The sequence below is a fragment of the Patagioenas fasciata genome, chromosome 12 (assembly GCF_037038585.1).
Source record: "Patagioenas fasciata isolate bPatFas1 chromosome 12, bPatFas1.hap1, whole genome shotgun sequence".
Classification (NCBI taxonomy): domain Eukaryota; kingdom Metazoa; phylum Chordata; class Aves; order Columbiformes; family Columbidae; genus Patagioenas; species Patagioenas fasciata.
This window is the reverse complement of record NC_092531.1, coordinates 10,174,590-10,192,918: the sequence shown is the minus strand read 5'-3', so window position 1 is coordinate 10,192,918 and position 18,329 is coordinate 10,174,590.

Sequence of the window (18,329 nt, the reverse complement as noted above, 5' to 3'; positions counted from 1 at the left end):
GCAAAGAAATCTAATCTCTGAATTCCTAAAGGTCAAGATTTACTGCCTGGTAGCATGGCTCAAGTGTAAATGCTCTGTAATGCTACACTAGCAGATTGCTTTGCTCTCTAGACAATGTCAATTTTGTCCAAGTACCAGCAGATGTGTCTAGCATTAAGTCAGAATGGTGTCAAGGGCCCTTCTTGAACAGCACTGCTTCTCAGAGAAACTGATCCTAAAGCCCTAGTCTATTAAGACCATACCCCAAAGACAGATATTTAAAACTTCAAGGAGGCTGGAGAATCAAGGTGCATTAGAGCTCTAATGTCTCACAGTCAGAAAGCCCAAGAGAAGAAATTCTCTTGTGATACAACTGCACATCCTCAGATTGCACAAGCCTTCCTAGCTTCTCTATAACCAGTACAGCTGGGGTAACCTACCCCAAAAGAAGTATTTGGCTCCAAACATTGTTCTTTCTAAACTTCCTCCTCCTGAATTTCCTCAATCAAGTGCTGCCATGGTGTTGCAGTTCATAGTTTCCTCCCACACAGGGTGCCCCTGCACCTTTATCTGAGCTATTCATACGCAATACCCATAGCAGCTATGAAATTCTACCCTGAAACTACTCTGTGAAACCATTCATCATTGCTCTGGCCCCTCCAAGCTACACAAACACAATAATCAAAGATTTCATTAAATAAAATGCTACCTATTTTATTGTGATACAATCTATGTCCAAGAATAAGAAGACAGGGAAAGCACATCCCATTCGCAAATAAATAGCTGTAATCAACCTGTGGATGACCCAGTGCCCTTTAGTTCCACTTCTGTAAAAGAAGCAAGACTAAATGGTTCCAAAACAACAGCAGAAGTTACTCACACACCTTCCCACTTCATACTGCCAACACTTGCAGTTGTGTAAGAGAGCAGACTGAATGCTGTTCCCAGCAGAGCTTTCGGACGTGATGACAGCCTTTCCCACACTGGTGTTGCAGAGCAGGGATACCCAGAAGGCCTCAGGAAACACAAACCAGGCCTGCAGGATTCTGCATATGTGCAGTGTCTAAATAATATTCATGGAGAAGCTTAGGACAGCTTGAAGACTAGCACTGGCTAGCTAAAACCAAGGACAGCATTTCCCAAGAGTCTGAATCTCAATGAAGACTGAAGTATCCTAGTTAGATATCTGTCCCTGTAGTTATTTTCTACTTATTTTTCCCCAATGCTTATTTACTATATCTGAAGGATTCAACCAAGAGTTTCCATTCTACAGGTGCATTGTTTTTATGACAGTAGGTATAAAGTAGAATGCTAATAATAAGCACTTTAAGCCTTTTCTTCTTTCCATCGCTTTCCAAAACCAATTCTCTAACAATTTATCTAGCGACCACCTTATTCATCTTTTATTAATCACAAGCATTGCTAAAACCACTCCCATTTCTCAGCACCAGGAGACAGAGGTCCCTCTCTCTCCTCCCTGAACACATTCTTCTAGGGATCATCATGCACTAAGTCTCCAAGAAGAAAAATAACAAAAAATGCTGAGAGTCAATTCTGAGAAGGGGGCAATAGAAAACCAAGGTCAAAGTCAATTCCTCCACCATGTTGTGCACCCACCATTCTGACTGCCCAGCACCACGGGCACTTGCTGACTGTGCTGTGTACCACAGCCAGATGATTTCAGCACCCCACAGAGCATCATGCTGCAAGCAGAAAGGCAGAATAACCAACGTAACAGGACAGGTAACAAAGCAGGTCTTCCTTGCATTTCAAAACAGGTCAGTGAAGATAAAGAGGGAGTCCAGGTATGATTCTCAGATGTTGCTGAGGACAAGCTTTCCTTCCACGCCTTGATGGGGACAGATGACTGCTTGTAAGAGATGATACTAAATGCCTGCACCTGGGTTGAACAACACAGAAACAAACTGGCTGCCAAGAACTTGGCCTGTTGAGTAGGAATTTGAGTGGAATATTCTCTGCTTGTTACAGACATTGAGTTGCCCTGGATAACTTGAGCTCTTCATTTTTCCTCCAAGAACACTTGAAGGTTTTCAAAGGATTCATACATGATTAATAAATATTTTGACAGCTGTATAATTACACAATATGTAGTCAAACAAATCATTTAGCCCATCACTTTTTTCACTCAGCTGATAATTCTTTGAGCTTCATCATAATACATAGTTTCCTGTATGGGGCTCCTTTGTGCCACAATTCCTGTCTGGGGTGCTTTGTGCTGATTTAGCATACACACACTTTACACTTGTAACATATTTAACATATCTAGGAGGCTTTATACATGGAATCCAGTATTACAATGACTGAGGTCTTTACAGAAACTGTTTCTGCAACGTGGTGCTTGTATTTCAGGCTTCTTCAAGAGCAGAAAATATCCTCTCTCTCAAATCAAACTTTTCATGGAGGGCAGTAAACAGCCTTTTGAAAAGACTCTGACCAAACGAGGCTCTGTTTATGTGCAGAAGTCATAGTGGGTAACTAAAAAAATCAACGTAAAATCCTAGTGCAAACAACAGAGTTTAAAATTAATTACATTGGCTGAGTTTCTGGCTTTAAATCATACGAGTAATTTCACCAGTTCTATGAGAGTAGGCATTCCTGCCAGACCTCACTGTGGGCTTACTCACCTATATCATTTGAAGTAATCCTCTTGAAGTCTTATTTATGGATGCGTGAAAAGCACGATGCCATACAGCCTCATGCTGGGCATGCCGTCATTACGCTCTGAATGGCAGCAAATGTAATTTAACTTCTCAGAACAGCATCATTTGGAATAGGCCCAGGAAAACCTAGTATAAAACTAATTTCTAGCAGCATCAGATATGTAAGTATTTACAGAGCTCTCTGTAAACACACTGTAATTAAAAACATTTAATAGAGAGCAAACCCACTTTACCATATGGCAAATCATCTTCAGTTAAGGCAAGAGAGCCTTAGCGTCTGACAAAGAGGGCAAGGGAGACATACTGTAAATTCCAAAGATCTGACAGAGAAGGGGCCCCCAAAATAGCTTATCTGTCGAAATTACAACAATGACATAGAAAAAGTAGCCCCAGACATCAAATCTTTGCCATGGGATACAGAGACACCTGTAAAAATCCCTGTGTAGGACCAACATATCTTACATGAAAAATAATTGCTTCAAGCAGCAGGAAGTATGAGGTGCAACATTATCCTGGAATATCACAGTCTGTTAGTGCTGTCAGAACTGCATCAGGAGATTAATCTCCATCTATGCAAGGCTTTCTCTTAAAATTTCACATGTGAACTCAGTATGGAAGGGAAAGGCTTACAGTGGAACGGGAAACATAGCTGATCCTGAATCCTCCTTCAGGATCCATTTGGTACACAGTAAAGAAAAGAGGACTCGGCAGATTTAACCAAGCTCTTGAAATTGCTTGGAAACACAGACTTTTCCAAAACATAGATTTTATTTTTTTTTAAGATAGAAATGTGATACAGTGGCTTTAAGAAAAGAAATATTCCTCTTTCATTTTTACCAAGTTGTTTGCTGCTCCTGCAGAGCCTCCTGAGTGACCCTAACTTTTCAAATTAAGCCTCATCGAAGTTAAATACAGAAGAGGTTTTCAGGGAGAAAGTAAGATACTTATAATTCCCTGAAAACTGCTACCCAAAAGAAACTTCTAGAATGATAGTAATCCTACATCCTTCATTCCCACAATACAATGCAGCCTGTGAACCAGGGTAACTGCACCTCCAGCTGCCCAGTGCTGGAATAGCTCTCCCTCTGTGCAATGGAAGCAAGTATCTGCTGCACAGGAATATATCATCAAGAGCAACACATGATCAGTCAAGCTCTGGACCTCCCTGAAGCAAAGATTCAGATGGTAAGATTAAAGTATGGGCTGACAATGCAGATGGGGAAAGTACAGTAAGATACAACAGCGAGAACACCAATAAGAACCAGTCTCCTTGGCACAGGCAGCTCAGAGGCCAACAAAGGAAGAAGCTGCCCCACTTCTTGCAAGTGCCAGCTGTGGAGTTTTCCATCAGCAGGGAAGCACATATGAGGATGCTCTAAGCGCAGCTTGGCACAGCAAAGAAAATTCCTCCAAAAGCCCAGCCGAAAATCTGCAGTGACTCTGGTGAACAGAGGTGTCTGTAAAGAGTCTGTTTTTATGTAGCTTTTACAGGATGTCAGACACCAGAGTTGTCAAACGGCTCAGAAACACCTGAGCAGTCTTCAGTGGGTTAAATGCTTGCATAACAGGTCAAAGATGAGTGACATTTTTAAGCTTCAATTTGTCCTAAGTGAACCAATATGCAAAACTAATGAGATCATAAATTTTACCTCCAGTTAATGTGCTACGTGGAAGATGGAGAGCAGGGAGACACAGGAAGATGAGAGGCTGCCCAAACTCATGAACTTGATTAAACTAATTTAATCTGCAACAAAGAATAAGACTCATAAGAGCAGAGACATTATTCACTATGATACAATACTCACACAGAGGATGGTTTCAGCTGCTCTGCCTGCCCAGGATCCAGACTAACCTTGCCCTTGTAAAGTTACAGGAAGAAACTAAAACAGGAGTTTGTTCAACAAGAAAGCCACGTAGGTTCACATAATTTTTTTAAGGTTCAGTACAATAATGTGCTCCTGTCATAACCCAAGAACTGTGATTTTCTCTATATATCACCTTTTTAAAACCATAGGGATTGTCTAGCGACAACTGTAACTGCATGACGTCTGACAAGCAACATATTTACATCAACTGAATCGCTAGTCCTGCAACTACAGCAAATATAAAATATAGAGAGCATCATGCTGGACTAAAGCAGCATAATCCCTAGTAGCAGATACTATGCATCAACAGATGCAGAGGAAGGTTGAGGAAGCAGCAAGTAGATATGGAAGAAACCCATTCAGAGAGCAATGCTTCAGCTTACCATATAAGTTACAGTAATCACGTGTACTGAAGCATGAGACTGTCTCTTTGACAAAATTCTTGATGTTTTTATTTTTTTAATCCTTGCAATTTGCATTTGAGATTAATCTGCTTGGCATTTTCCAACTAGAAAGTATTGTTTTGATTATATATACATAGAGATACACACTAATCTACGAAATTTAAACCTATGCACATTATTTTGATTTTTTTAAATGTACCTTATCTTAGTAATAAACTAGCTACTTGTAAACTAACTGATTATTTCAAAATTCAAGTTGATTAGCAAACAGTTGTGCAAATCAAAATTATATATAATCAGATTTTTTTTGTAAACTGAATTCCTACTTCCTTTTGTTAGAATTTGAGACTTGATAATAAACACGTCAAGTGTGTATGGACTCAAAACTGGACAGCAGGAAAATTATTTAACCTAAACTTATAAGCAATGCTACAGGTAGCCTAAATCTTGTCACGTCTGTGACAAGGCTGTATGTTCCTTCAGCATCTGCCAGAATCTGCCTTGTCTTCAGGGCAGAAGTACCAAGCACTGCCGTAAGACTCAAAGCCCAGCAGCACAGAACAGAGCGGCTTTGTGCCAGTCAGCCAGACACACGCAGACTCTGAATGATCTCATGCTTTAGCTTGGAAACCAAACATCCCCTAAAAGCCTGGAGTGTCCAGATTGGGACTTACTTTACCTGTTCAGGGGTTTCTCCAGTCTGATCAGTCACAGGATAGAATAAATCTTAAGCATGGTGTAATTCTGGTGTTATTCATATGGTACCTGGGGAGAATGATCAGTTTGTGGGTTTATCAGGACTTCTAGTGTGTGTAAGATAAATACAAGGTGAACAAACTCCATCTTTGTTTGAAAGGTAATCCAGTTTCCTCAAATACTCCAGTATGGGCTCATGCCCTTAAATGTGGACACAGGCACATCTACTCACTGCAACATCTTGTTTTTCGTTTTTTTCCTCAGGGACAGCCAAGGTGATGAGTCACGAGGAACCTGGAATTCCCAACCAGCCTGAATGGAATAATTAGACCTGTAAGTCTGATCATGAGAACTGCTTTTCTGAATCCCCTTCAGCACATTTATAAAACCTCCTATGTTTCTTATATTTCCTTAGTAATTTCTTACATATTTTTCACAGCATTACTCAGCACTCTCTTCATTTGCTTCTTTCCGTGTTAGTTAACACTGAATTCAGTTTCTTTCCACAGCAGTTTGTGTGCCTCAAGTTCATAACACACTAGCTGGCATATGACCTCAGAGCATGGGAAATCACATCAGTCACAGATTCTTTCATGAATTCTGGTAAATAGGATATGGCAAGGTTCTCAAAATCTAAGATACAGCTTCTGTGTCTCAGCTCCTCTTTTTCTTCTAAAAACCACAGCATTTTCCTTTTTCTGTAGTGGGTTGGGTTTTCTGAGGATTACATTGAAGAGTCCAAGGTCCTCGGCCTTTAGCAATGTGGGCAAAGGACTTGAGAGGCAAAGTTAAGGCAACAGGACCTTCCAAGGGGTAAAGCCAGAATATATATGCTGCTAGTTGATGAATGATATTTGGTATCCTTCACTTCCCCCATCACCCAACACATATGATTTCATATTCTTCACGTTGACCCAAGTCTTACCTTAAACATACCTTTTGCCTGGTAATGCCTGAATTCTTACATTGCCCACCTACAAATCATTTATTTGCTTTGTGCTGTGCAGCACTGGATATTAAGGCTTGAAAGGAGACCAACCTATTTATCTAACATCCTTGGATTTGAATCACAGAATTGTTAGAACTCCCAGCATGTGATCACAACTGAAATAAGCTAGTCCTTAATTAAACGGAGGTTGAAGCTCATTGTTTAATTAAACAGATGTAAGTGCCTAATCATTCAACTATTCCAAGCATACACTGCATATCATTTAATCTCACCACCCACAAGATGAAGGCACAGCTCTAAGACTTTGCTGCAACCAATCTCTTTCAAATAAGCCAGCCTATGCTTTTAACATATTTTTTTTTTCTCATGACGGGATAAGCAGGTAAAAGAAGAGTGAATGTGAATTAATGAAGAGAGCTGTTTCCAGTAAAGTGTGTGAGAAATAAGAATCTCCGTATAGAACAGAAAACAGCCTTGTAGCACACCCACACCTCTTGCTTTCTCTGGCATACAGAAGTCACACAAATGGCTTTATAACACCATGTATGCCTTTCAAACAACATTCCTGTAGTGCATAGGATACTGCATAGAGCCTCATTTGGGCAAAGAGGGTAAATTTTACTTAGAACACTTTAAGAAAGCCTGAGCTGTATGTTCATACAGTCAACAATTCAAAGATCTATGAGATTAACCCACCTGCAGTGCTAGAGAGACTCCTTCTTAGATGTTCAAAGACAGATACCTGACATTGGAGGAGTCAAATACTTTTCTATATATCCTTTTTGTGTAGCAGTCATAAGATGGCTACTTCCTGGAGCAAGAGAGTTTATCTGAAGGAATTTTGCTGCATGAAGATAAAATAAAGACTGATAGGTTGGGCAGTCAGCTTTTTATTCATGCCTGACAGAGCCAAGTGTTTAAAAGGAGAGCTGGGGGAAAGAGACTGACAGATTTCTCCAGATTCCTCAAGCTACCTGGCAAAAACAGGATGAATCCCAGCATGGATTAAAAAACCTGGACAATCTGAATTATAACATTTATCAGTGAAAGGAGCTTAAGACGTGGGCAGAGAAGCTGTAGATGCACTTCTATGTTTGATAGTATAGTCACCACAAAAGGGCTTTCCTGACTTTCTGTCTCCAACCACTTGTTTCCATCCCTCGTGCCAGTGGTCACTGTCCTCTTCAACTACACCACAGCAGACACTGAAAGTGGCAGTGTGACAGAAAGAGGAGCCCCTTGTCTCCCTCATCCAGTGATTTCAATGTTAAACCTGTGTTACCAGCTGATAATCCCAGCACAAGAACATTTGTTAGCAGGAGAATGTTTGGCTGAAAATAACTCCCTCACCCAAAAATAAAGGTCCCTGGCCTTGTCTGCAGAAATGCCTATACCAATAAAGCACAGGGAAGGTGTGAAGATCAGAAAGATATTGGGGACTTCTATGATTTTTTCTTTTTGTAAGATACACCCATGCAGGCTTAAAAATGCACATCAAATTATGGACTCCGTTTTGTCCATTCCACTGCTTGTAAGCTGCAGCTACACAATAAAAATACTGTTGTTATTTTGAACAGCAGTTATTTTGACGTGATTTAAAAGGAAAGTGAACAGTTGTGGCGGATGCACTTGACACCCCCGCGACAACAGTCAAGTTTAATTTTTGCACTGCGGTTCAGAGGACAGAGAAGATAGCAGCCTCACCGTAACAGGAACAGAGGCAAGCGTAGGAGAGCAGAAACTTCTCAGATTAGCTTTACCAGAGCCTTCCTAATGCAGAATGGCCTGTGCCTACCACAGACGAACACTGTGACCTGAAGACTCGGATACCTGCAGCCAGAGAAACTTTATCATGTTTTTAAAATGAGAGAAACACGTGGACTGTTTGCTGTTTTCTTACAGTAGACGCTGGATCATACCTTTTCAAGAGAATAGAAGTCACTTAGCAAGTATCAAGCTAGTAGCCTAACGTACAGTCTGGTGTTACTTAAAAAACCCAATAGTGAGCAAAGTACACGATCCTACATAGGAAAGAATGGGCAAAGATTAATCACACCAGGAAGTAATGGGTCTTTGATGCCCTTATTGCCCAGCTAAACAGTTCAGGCTTTTGCCCTTACAAATGTCTACAAATTGTCTGAACTTCTATGGGTACCCAGCTATAAAGCTGATGACTGAAAAAGCAAAAGACACACTTGCAGCAATTAGTTTTCTGAAATAACACATCAGGTGGGAAGTAAAAATACAGAAACCATTACAAGGGGAGAAGCAAGGACATTTGGAAATGAATTGCTCCAGCTCAGCTTTTCCGTTCCTCATGACAGCAAGGTTACACTTGCTGGCATGAGTCTCTCCACAACGGTCCAAATTCTTTTGGATGGGTTTCAAACTGAATACCACAATGCAATGATATTGGTTTTTTCCCCATATGTATAGCCTTCATTGGAGGGGAAAAAAAAAAAAAAAAGCAGCCAGTTAAGAATTATTTCACAAAGGTAAATTTACAGCGTTTTTCTTCTTTTTTTGCAAGCCATAAAGTACAAGAAAAACACAAATTCAAACTTCATATCCGCCACTGCTAACAAATTACCTTGTGCTGCCAGTAATGTTACAAAGTGACAGGATTCCTGTTGTTAAACTTGATGATCAGCAGCATCGCTAAGGAACACGTAACAACCAGTGAACTTTCCACAAAGACAGTTTGCTTCCCATAGATCTCCATACATAACCTTTACTGGTCTCAGTAGGATCATTACATCCATTAGACTGTGGACTCAGCACTGCTTTAGCTCTTAAGTTAATACAACTGAGACTTTTTTTTTTACTTTCCTATTGGGAAGTAGCATGTGCAATTTTAGTGATTTCTTAGATCATTCCACAAGTAAATCAAATATTCTTTCAAGCCTAGTTATCAAAATCGTGTCCTTTGATACTGCAACCTCCATCAAACTGCAGTAATCCAGATCAACACATTTTGAACCTCCACTATCTCTCCTAATATGATTCTAGCAGATAGAGTAATTAAATTTGTACTTTTTTTTTAAGTCCTACTCAATAAATCTGAATAAATTAACAACGCATTACTAAGGCTGCTACATTAAATTTGCATAGTGCATTTAATGAATATGCAACTGCAAGTGAAAAGGTCTGCTACTGTGAACCTTCTACATTAGCATAACTACTTCCAGCATGTTTCTTAAATAATGCACTCATTTGCACATCACTGACTTGGCTAATTCTGACTTCAGTCAGGGTAGCCTTGTAATTAAGACTCTTGCTTTAATTTTTAATGAAGTTTATGTTACATCAATCCTGACAGTAATGAGGGGACACGGAAACAAAAAGGCTGCTAATAATTAAATTCACAAACCAGTTTGAGGGATAATAATTCCTGAGGAGAAATTACATGACTAATTATTAATTAAATATTCATACTATTGCAGGGCCATCTCCCTTAACTGCTCCTTCTTGTTGGTAATAATGCTGAGATGTGGATGCCTTCCTGCAACCATTCTGATTTTAAGGTCTTTGGTTAATTTTAGTGCACCATTAATCAATATGACAGAAAAAATAAAATTGCTTTAATTGGTATCATTTTATTGTTTCTAAATATTACTACAGTTGGTTTAGTTGTGTAGAATTAATCTAGTTAGTCTGTGCCGATTTTATGGGAACATAAATCCAGTTTATATCCATAAACTTCTAATGGCAGGACAACTTGACCTTTTTTTGTAACATTACTGTTTACAGATAATTACACCAACTCTTTAAAAGGTTGTTTAATAGCTTTGCATTCATCATGGTAAAATGAAAAACATGCAGTATTATTTAACTCCAGACTATTCTAAGAAGGTCTCCAAGACCCTAATTTACCCCTGCTGAAAAGTAAGCAATATTAATTTGTGTGTTTTTAAGAAATCTATGAGAGCTTTTCCTCAAATGCATACAAACAGATTGGAAGCGCTTGTGTATAGACCTCTATTCATCTTTTACACAATTTAGATTACATATATAACAAAAATAACTGCACTGCAATGACATCTTTCACAGAAAGAAAGATGTCAGTGTGCGTGGCTTTCTGTATGACACAGGTCTTTGAAATGACAGTTTTCCAGTCTCTTGTACACAAATACCATAAATTCACATAGGAATTTGCCTGATTAATCCTGATTTATGTCGACATTTATATCAGCCAGGATTCTGCCTACTGAAAGCATAATAAACCTTTAAGATTACATGTTTATTAAAACAAGTCCAGTTTGCAGGAAAGTTTAGCAAGAGGAAAGAAATTATTTAAATGAACCTTATTAGTCACGCAACTCAGTTGCACTATGAATTTGTTTTAAAATGTATGTTAGTGCTTTAAAAAGAGAACATTTTGCATAGCATAAAATTGATTCTCACATTATTAAGAAGACGTAATGCATGTCCTTTTATCCTGAAAGGGCATTTGGAAATTCTGAACCAGGGCAAACATTTCATTTTTCTAATAATTCAAACCAGTTGATTCATCAAAGTGAAACAAGTCCATCACCATACACGGGGCAATGATTCCCTTCAGCTAGCGCTTGTCACATTACTACAATCTGACAGGTTTGTAGGGCATTATTACTAGGTCTGATTTTTACCACTCTATCCCTTTTACTAAATCTTAAAAATCTTTTTAACTTTTCTTTTTTCTCTACTCTCTTAAACTAACACCTGAAGGCAATTTAAATATACCACTCCATAATGAAATACCACTTTCATTCTCTCTAGAATTAAGATGTCGTTATCAGCCATCTGTTCCTGCTCTCTCTTTCTTCCATCAAAGAAATAATTCCCGGCATGAAACACCTCATTGGAGCAACAATCACCTGAAAGCACTGGAGTGCTGCAATACAAGGGTGGCCCTGGCTTGCAGGGAGAACAGCAACTGAAGATATTTTTTCAAGTAACTTGGTGTCACTGTATGCGGCAGGTGAGGGGACAGCCCTCCTTCTCTTTATTCCCTCCTCCTCATTTCTAGAAGCAGTATCTCTTCATTGCTCTACCTATGCTCCCTAAAGTACAGTATCTGGTATACATGACAGAAGGCATCTGAAATAATCTCAGTTTGAGAATCAAAGTATCAGTTAATGGCCAAAGATATAAGGCCCATACTGAAGCATCTCGCTGAAGTTCAGTGGATGCTGAGCTCGGATTTGATGTTGGCAGTCAGAAAAGCACAACTCCAGCTGTGCTACTCTGAACATCACCTGCAGTTGTACACATGCACGAGCTGCAGCAGCAGCACACAGGCTTTGATTCTGAACCACGTTTCCACAAGCTATGCAGAGCTTGTTCTGATCAGGACTTCAAAAGGGCAGTGAGACAGAGAAGAGGGAGAGATGGGCAACCCAGGATGTTATTGCAGGGCCCACACAGGAGTCCCCCAGCAGGACTCCCTCCTCAGAAGTTAGCCACCAGGCTGCCCATGACCCGAGGTGTCAGGCCTCCAGTGTTTTGGCCAGGAATTTTTCAGGCAGGTGCATGAGTGCATGCATTATGTAAGCATACACAGCAAAGTCAGATACACCTAACTAATAAAACACATCAGACCTACTTGTGTACTTAGATAATCTGTTCCTAGACAGTAACGTGTTATGTCCCCCATCGCAGCAGCTATTAATACAGGGCATGAATGAAGCAATGCTCATACGGTGGATGTGATGCAGCAGATGCACCAGACCCATGCATACCTGCTACATGTCCAGCCCAGGGAACTTCAGAACCTGGTCTGAATTATACTGTTGTCCTACCTGGATACAAAGACATCTAGAATCCTAAAACAAAATGTCCATATTCCTTAACTTCTATCAGCATAAGATTTCCAGGAAGCAATACAGGGTTTGTCTGGGAAAACCTGGCCAAGAGTCAGCTCTGTTAAAAAATACCTACTAGATAAAGCTAAAAAGAAACTTAATGAAATGTTAAATTAATTTATTGTTTTCCCTCAGATGTGTTGGCATTTTATGCACATTTTCACTTCCCCTGTTCTGCAGGTTCTGCTGCCACATCATACCATTGGTTTCCATTCACATGCCTTCCTATTATAACTAATGTTGCCCAGCTAATGCTTATTTTCAGTTTGAGAAATTTCCTGACAGACCTTTTGGCTGTATTGCTATACCTGTTCAATGATTCCCAGTCCCCATTTTTCCATTAAATTACTGATGATGGTTAGCATCACTGCTGAATTCTGCTTGTCTTCAAATGCAAATATCACAAAACTGAAGTTACTGGAACATTAGAAACTACTCCATCAAAGTCTAAAGTTACAATAAAGGAGAAGGGGTGAGCACATACAGTTGTTGTATCAAAAAGGAGGGACCTGGGAATTACAGACCAGTGCACCTCATTTTTTAAGAAATATGGCAACAGATAAGCACCAGAAGATAACAGTGATGGCAATACCAATTTGACATGATTTTCTTTTCAGAAATCTAACATCCTTCTGAAACGTGATACTTGGTCTTGTGGGTAGAGGAAACACAGCTGATATCTTAAGTCCTGACTTTGGTTAAGGCACATCATCTCTTATTGAATTCTCAACAGTGAAACAGAAAAAATATCCATTAGAGTGAATTCAAAAATGGGTAGAAAACCACCCTAGAGAGCAACTACTGGTGTTCTAGTGTCAAACTGTTCTGCACAGTTCCATCCTTCATTAGTACTAATCCCTACTTCCACAACTGACCTGAGGACAGAAGACAGTATGCCTATTAATCTATTGCAAGGTGGGAAGGATTATGAATATTCTCAAGGACAAGAACAGAACTCAAAGTAAACCTGCCAGATAAGGAAGCTGTGTAGACTGCATGGAGATGAGCCCAGAGCAAGATAACCAGAGAGAACAGAACATTAGAGCATTTCCCATGAGGGAAAACTGAAGAAACTGGGGATGTGTTTGTCCCATAGAATAGGCTTCTGATAGGAGAGAAATAAAGGCTGCTACTAAGGAAATTATTTTTCCCCACATCCATGAGGATGGTAAGAAGAAAAAGTAATGTATTTCAGCATGGAAGTTAAATATTAGCATTAGCACTGGAATATGTTGTGGCATCTTAATTATCTAGGTTTAAGAACAGTGTAGACAAAAATCAGTCAAGAATGATTTCTGTATAGCTGACCCAGGTTTCAGAGAGAAGCCAGACTGCATGACAAGCTCTTGGGGTTATTCCAGTCCTGCTTCTAGAATGAAATCAATTTAATGGAAAAGCTGTAGTTGCATATATACCTGTATACTACATGTACAAAGGAATCAGCATGACAAAGTAACTATTAGTGGACACTTGAGGTCAGTTTTGGGGATTCAGAGGAATTACAGTGTTTGAATGAGACATTCAGCTCTTCAAGAAGATCAGATTATAGGTGCTGAGTAGAACGTAGGTCATCCCCATTACACATGAAAGCGAAAAGGATGTGAAGTGAAGCAGAATCAAATGAAGGGGCTGAGGGGCTCCAGGAGGCAAAAGCTTCCCTGTGAACAGGACACAAAGAGGGCTAAGGATTGCTTGGTTTCTCCATTCCTCCTCCTTTCCTTTTGTGCTGTTTCCCTCAGAAAGTGCACCTCTTACTGAGCTGAAGAGAAAGTAAAATTCCAAGAAGCTCCCATCTTGCATTCCTGAAGCTCAGGTTTAGGCTCCAGTGGCTCAGTCCTGGCTGCGATAGAAAGCATTACTGCACAGGCACAGAAACCTCTCTTTAAATCCAGCCTTGATCTATGCACTGTAGCTCAGGTTTCCAAGCCTTGGAGTCTGGCCTGTTTGCTGAGTTTGCCAATGGAAATAGTGACTGAGATGGTATTGTTGAGATTTACCAGCACTTGCCCCCTGCCCTTGCCTTGGGTCATTTCTGCAGCGTTTAACTGGGAGAGATTTGAGCCACATCTGAAAAGCCCTGAGCCTATTAGTCTAAAGCCACATTTCCTGACAATGCTTATTTTAGTTGTTACTGTAGTCTACTGTGGTAAAAGCACTGAGAGGTAAACTAATCTTAATTCTTTGGCACTAGTCCATAAAGCATATCAACAAATACAGCTGGGTCCAGGTGAGGCTCTGGATCTACAGTTTGAGTTTGGAAGGGCAATTATTCAAACTCTAGTAGATAGGGGAAAAATTGCCATTTCTACTCTGGGACTATTGTACAAATGTCAAAGTATATTCTCATTCCCAACAGGAACAAAATACGTATGTTTTCGAATAGTCTTGTGTTTGTTGGTTTTGTTTGGTTTTAACAGGTTTGACTCAAAGTCTTTTGTTTAATGTAAAAATAAATGTTTCAACTGACACTTCATTCTCCAGCTTATACTTTGTTTACATAAAAGGAAATATTTTTAAATACGAAAACTTGTATATTCCATTTTGACAAGGTTTGAGTTTTTGAACTTTTTAGAGTTCTTTTCTCCCAAGCATACCTTCATTAAAAAACCCACATTTTTCAAGAAAATGTTACCACCAAAATTTCTCAACACACTGAATATTTACCAGAAGCTTTTTACTACCTTGCACTAAGATTAGTAATACTTTATTTTGCACAAAAAGTACTGTAACTGAAATCTACTATGAATTTCATAATTAATTCATTCTTGGATGTGGAGCCACGATGAGCTCTCCCAGTGTGAAAGCAACAGCAAAAATCAAGACAGCAGATATGGTGCTCTAAAAACTCTTTGGCAAGTGAATAATTATTTTATTATTTTTTTTAAACAGCATTTCAATAATAATAAGCTAAAAAGATTTTAGTACCAGGATGTTTTCTAAATTGGAAGATAGCTGTTTTTACGCACAAATCTGTATAGCTTTCATAAAAGGCAGAAATTATAGATACTACCACTGAGGTGCACAACCAGAGTTAACAGTATAAACTGCAGAGTGACAGAGCAGGATAATCATGTTGCTGTAAATCGGATGAAAAAAACAGCACATGGTACAGAAAATCAGCATCTAAACAGTGCAACTCAGCTACAATCGCTTCAGCCATCAGTCCGTTCAAACACCACCCTTCCATGAAACAGTTCGACGTAAAAGAACCTTTTTATATGTTCATTTTTCAGCAGCTGCCATGTCAGTTAAGCTGTCATATTTATATTCAATCCTGGCTTTTTAGCACACAGAATTCAATATCATTTCATAGCTAATAGATTGGCGTGACCCATCAGTTCCTAATTCTATGTATACTGCAATGCCTAACTATTGCATCAATAGCCTGGACACCACACCTGCAAAAGCCTACAGAGTTTATCAGACTAAGCATGCTGCCCAATTTGTTTAGTTTTTTTAATACATGCAGGTAATTCTGGAGATGCTTTGATTACTCTATCAATGCACACTGATTAGTCAGTGCCTTATCTGTATGAAGATTATGTAAGCCACCTACTAAAATTAAAAATTCTAAGAAAAAAATCCACGTGCTGATTTTCCTCCACCACTCTGCAAAAGCTGGGTGCATTCTGTATAGGCACATAAGCTTAATGTAGATTTCAGGTTAACCCTCTGTTTTGCTTTTAAGCAGGAGTCAAGCAAGAGAATGTTTCTGAAGCCATCCTGGTGCTTCATTTGCCAGTACTGAGTGAGCCTTACCAAAAATCACTTCCCCCAGAACAGCTTCTCAGCCATAAACCACAGATAATGCAAAGGGACTCTGGACAGCACTGACCATATCCCCAAATCCCAGTCATACTGGTTTTGGCTGGGATAGTTAATTTTCTTCATAGCAGCCCATATGGTGCTGTGTTTAGGACTTGTTACCAGAACAGTGTTGATAAGGCACTGAGGTTTCAGTGCTTACACAGCATCAAGGCTTTCTCAGTTTCCCACTCTGCCCCCCACTCAACAGGGGGCGCAGGAGGCTGGGAGGAGACACAGCCAGGAGAGCAGCAAAAGCTGGAGGAAAGGAGGAGGCAGGGGGGACCTTCAGAGTGATGGTGTCTGTGTGCCCAGGTAACAGGTGTGATGAAGTCCTGCCTTACTGCAAACAGCAGTAGTGAATTAATTCCTTACTTGGCTTTGCTTGCATGTGCAGCTTCTGCTTTAACTCTTAAATTGTCTTTATTGTCAACCCACAAGTTCTCTCACTTTTGCCCACTTCTCTCCCCTACCCTGTCAGGGGGGTAGCAGCTGAGCAGCTCTGGGGTCCCCTACGGCAGCCCTCAGCACAGACAGCAGATGCGTGTTTGTACTTTGGGTCATGCACAAGCCTACGTTTAGCCTGTCCAGTTTTGCCAGCTGTGCAGTGTAGAGCTGGCTGATGAAGCACTTGAGTCTGGATTTAAAAGAACTACACTCCATCTATCCATGCACAACTGCCAAGACTCCCAGCATTTCATTAGGAGATATTTGTAGCAAACAGGGAGACTGGATATTTTCTTGGCAGGGCACGCTGAAGGAATCAAGGCTTTGCACATTCCATAAGGTTAGCTGTATAATTAGTAACAGAATAAAAGTTGAATGAATGCTGCTCTCTATTTGAGATTGTCTGTGTAGTTTTTGCTAATGACCAACTCCATAGCACTTTGTTGTCAGGATACCATAATCAAACACTGGATTTTTTTTGTTGTTAAGGTCAGGTGAGGGCATGACTCCAGCAACTGTTAAGTTGAAACACCAAATGACAATGAATGCAGATTAACTTGCCTCGTCTCTTGCCATTGTTTAAAACCTGGAATTTCAGTGAGCATTCCTGCTACTTACGTTATCTCCAAAAAGTATATTCTCCAAAAGGAACAAACATAAAATCCCAGGGTCAAGTGTAAAGAGACGTCTAAATCCCCACAAGGAACTCCTGGTTTCCAAGGGAATCTACATTAGTACAGAAACATGGCTGTAGCCTGCAAGATGCAGCTACTAATAAGTATTTTATAAATATAGCTTGATTTTAACTTTTTTGATCAGCAAAGCAGAATTTTCGTCATATGAACTTAAGCTTGAGTTTTGTTTTTCACAATTACACTAACAAAGCAATAATGGGAATTTCTTTTACCATTCAACGTCATGAGCTAGTCAGATGAGAACTTTGTATTGCATAATACATGATGCCCTGCTTTACATGTGATACGCTTTACAAAAATCTTAGTCTAATTGTGAAAGACTACTGTTACAAAACATTCTCATCACTGGCGTGTTTAATTGAGCTCCTGAGAGGCAGAATCAGTAAGACTTAGGGATAAATAACCAGTAGTCCCATTGGTCTCACCAAGAATCCATTGATGTTTCATAAATCCTAGTCAGTACAAATCTAATTGAGTTACCATGCTGAATTAGCTTACATCTAAATGGCATTCATGTCTACAAATGGAATAATTAGAGTCTAGAAAATGGGATATATCAAGTGCTATCCCAAGTGACAACAGCTAGACATTTGTATTCATTCAATCAACTGCTTTAAAAAAGCAGATGTAATACTTGATTTGGCATTGATGACGAGACAGTGTTATTGAGTCTAGCAATGATATTAGGCAGAGAATGTTAACTATTTCTTCATATCTATCTATTTATATTTATTCTAAGAGATTCTTCACTTTGATTCCTTCAGGTTTTGCTTTAGGATACAAAGTCATTACATGCCTATATGCTCTCTATTTTAGATCTAGGGTAATGAAATCAGCTACACTCATTAGTGCTCTTCTTTCCACTACTAGAATTCTACATGAATAGCAAATAAATCAATAAATAACAGGATTTGCAACAGAACTTTCACAGCTACTAATTTTTTAGCCTCAGTACTGAAGTAGTCC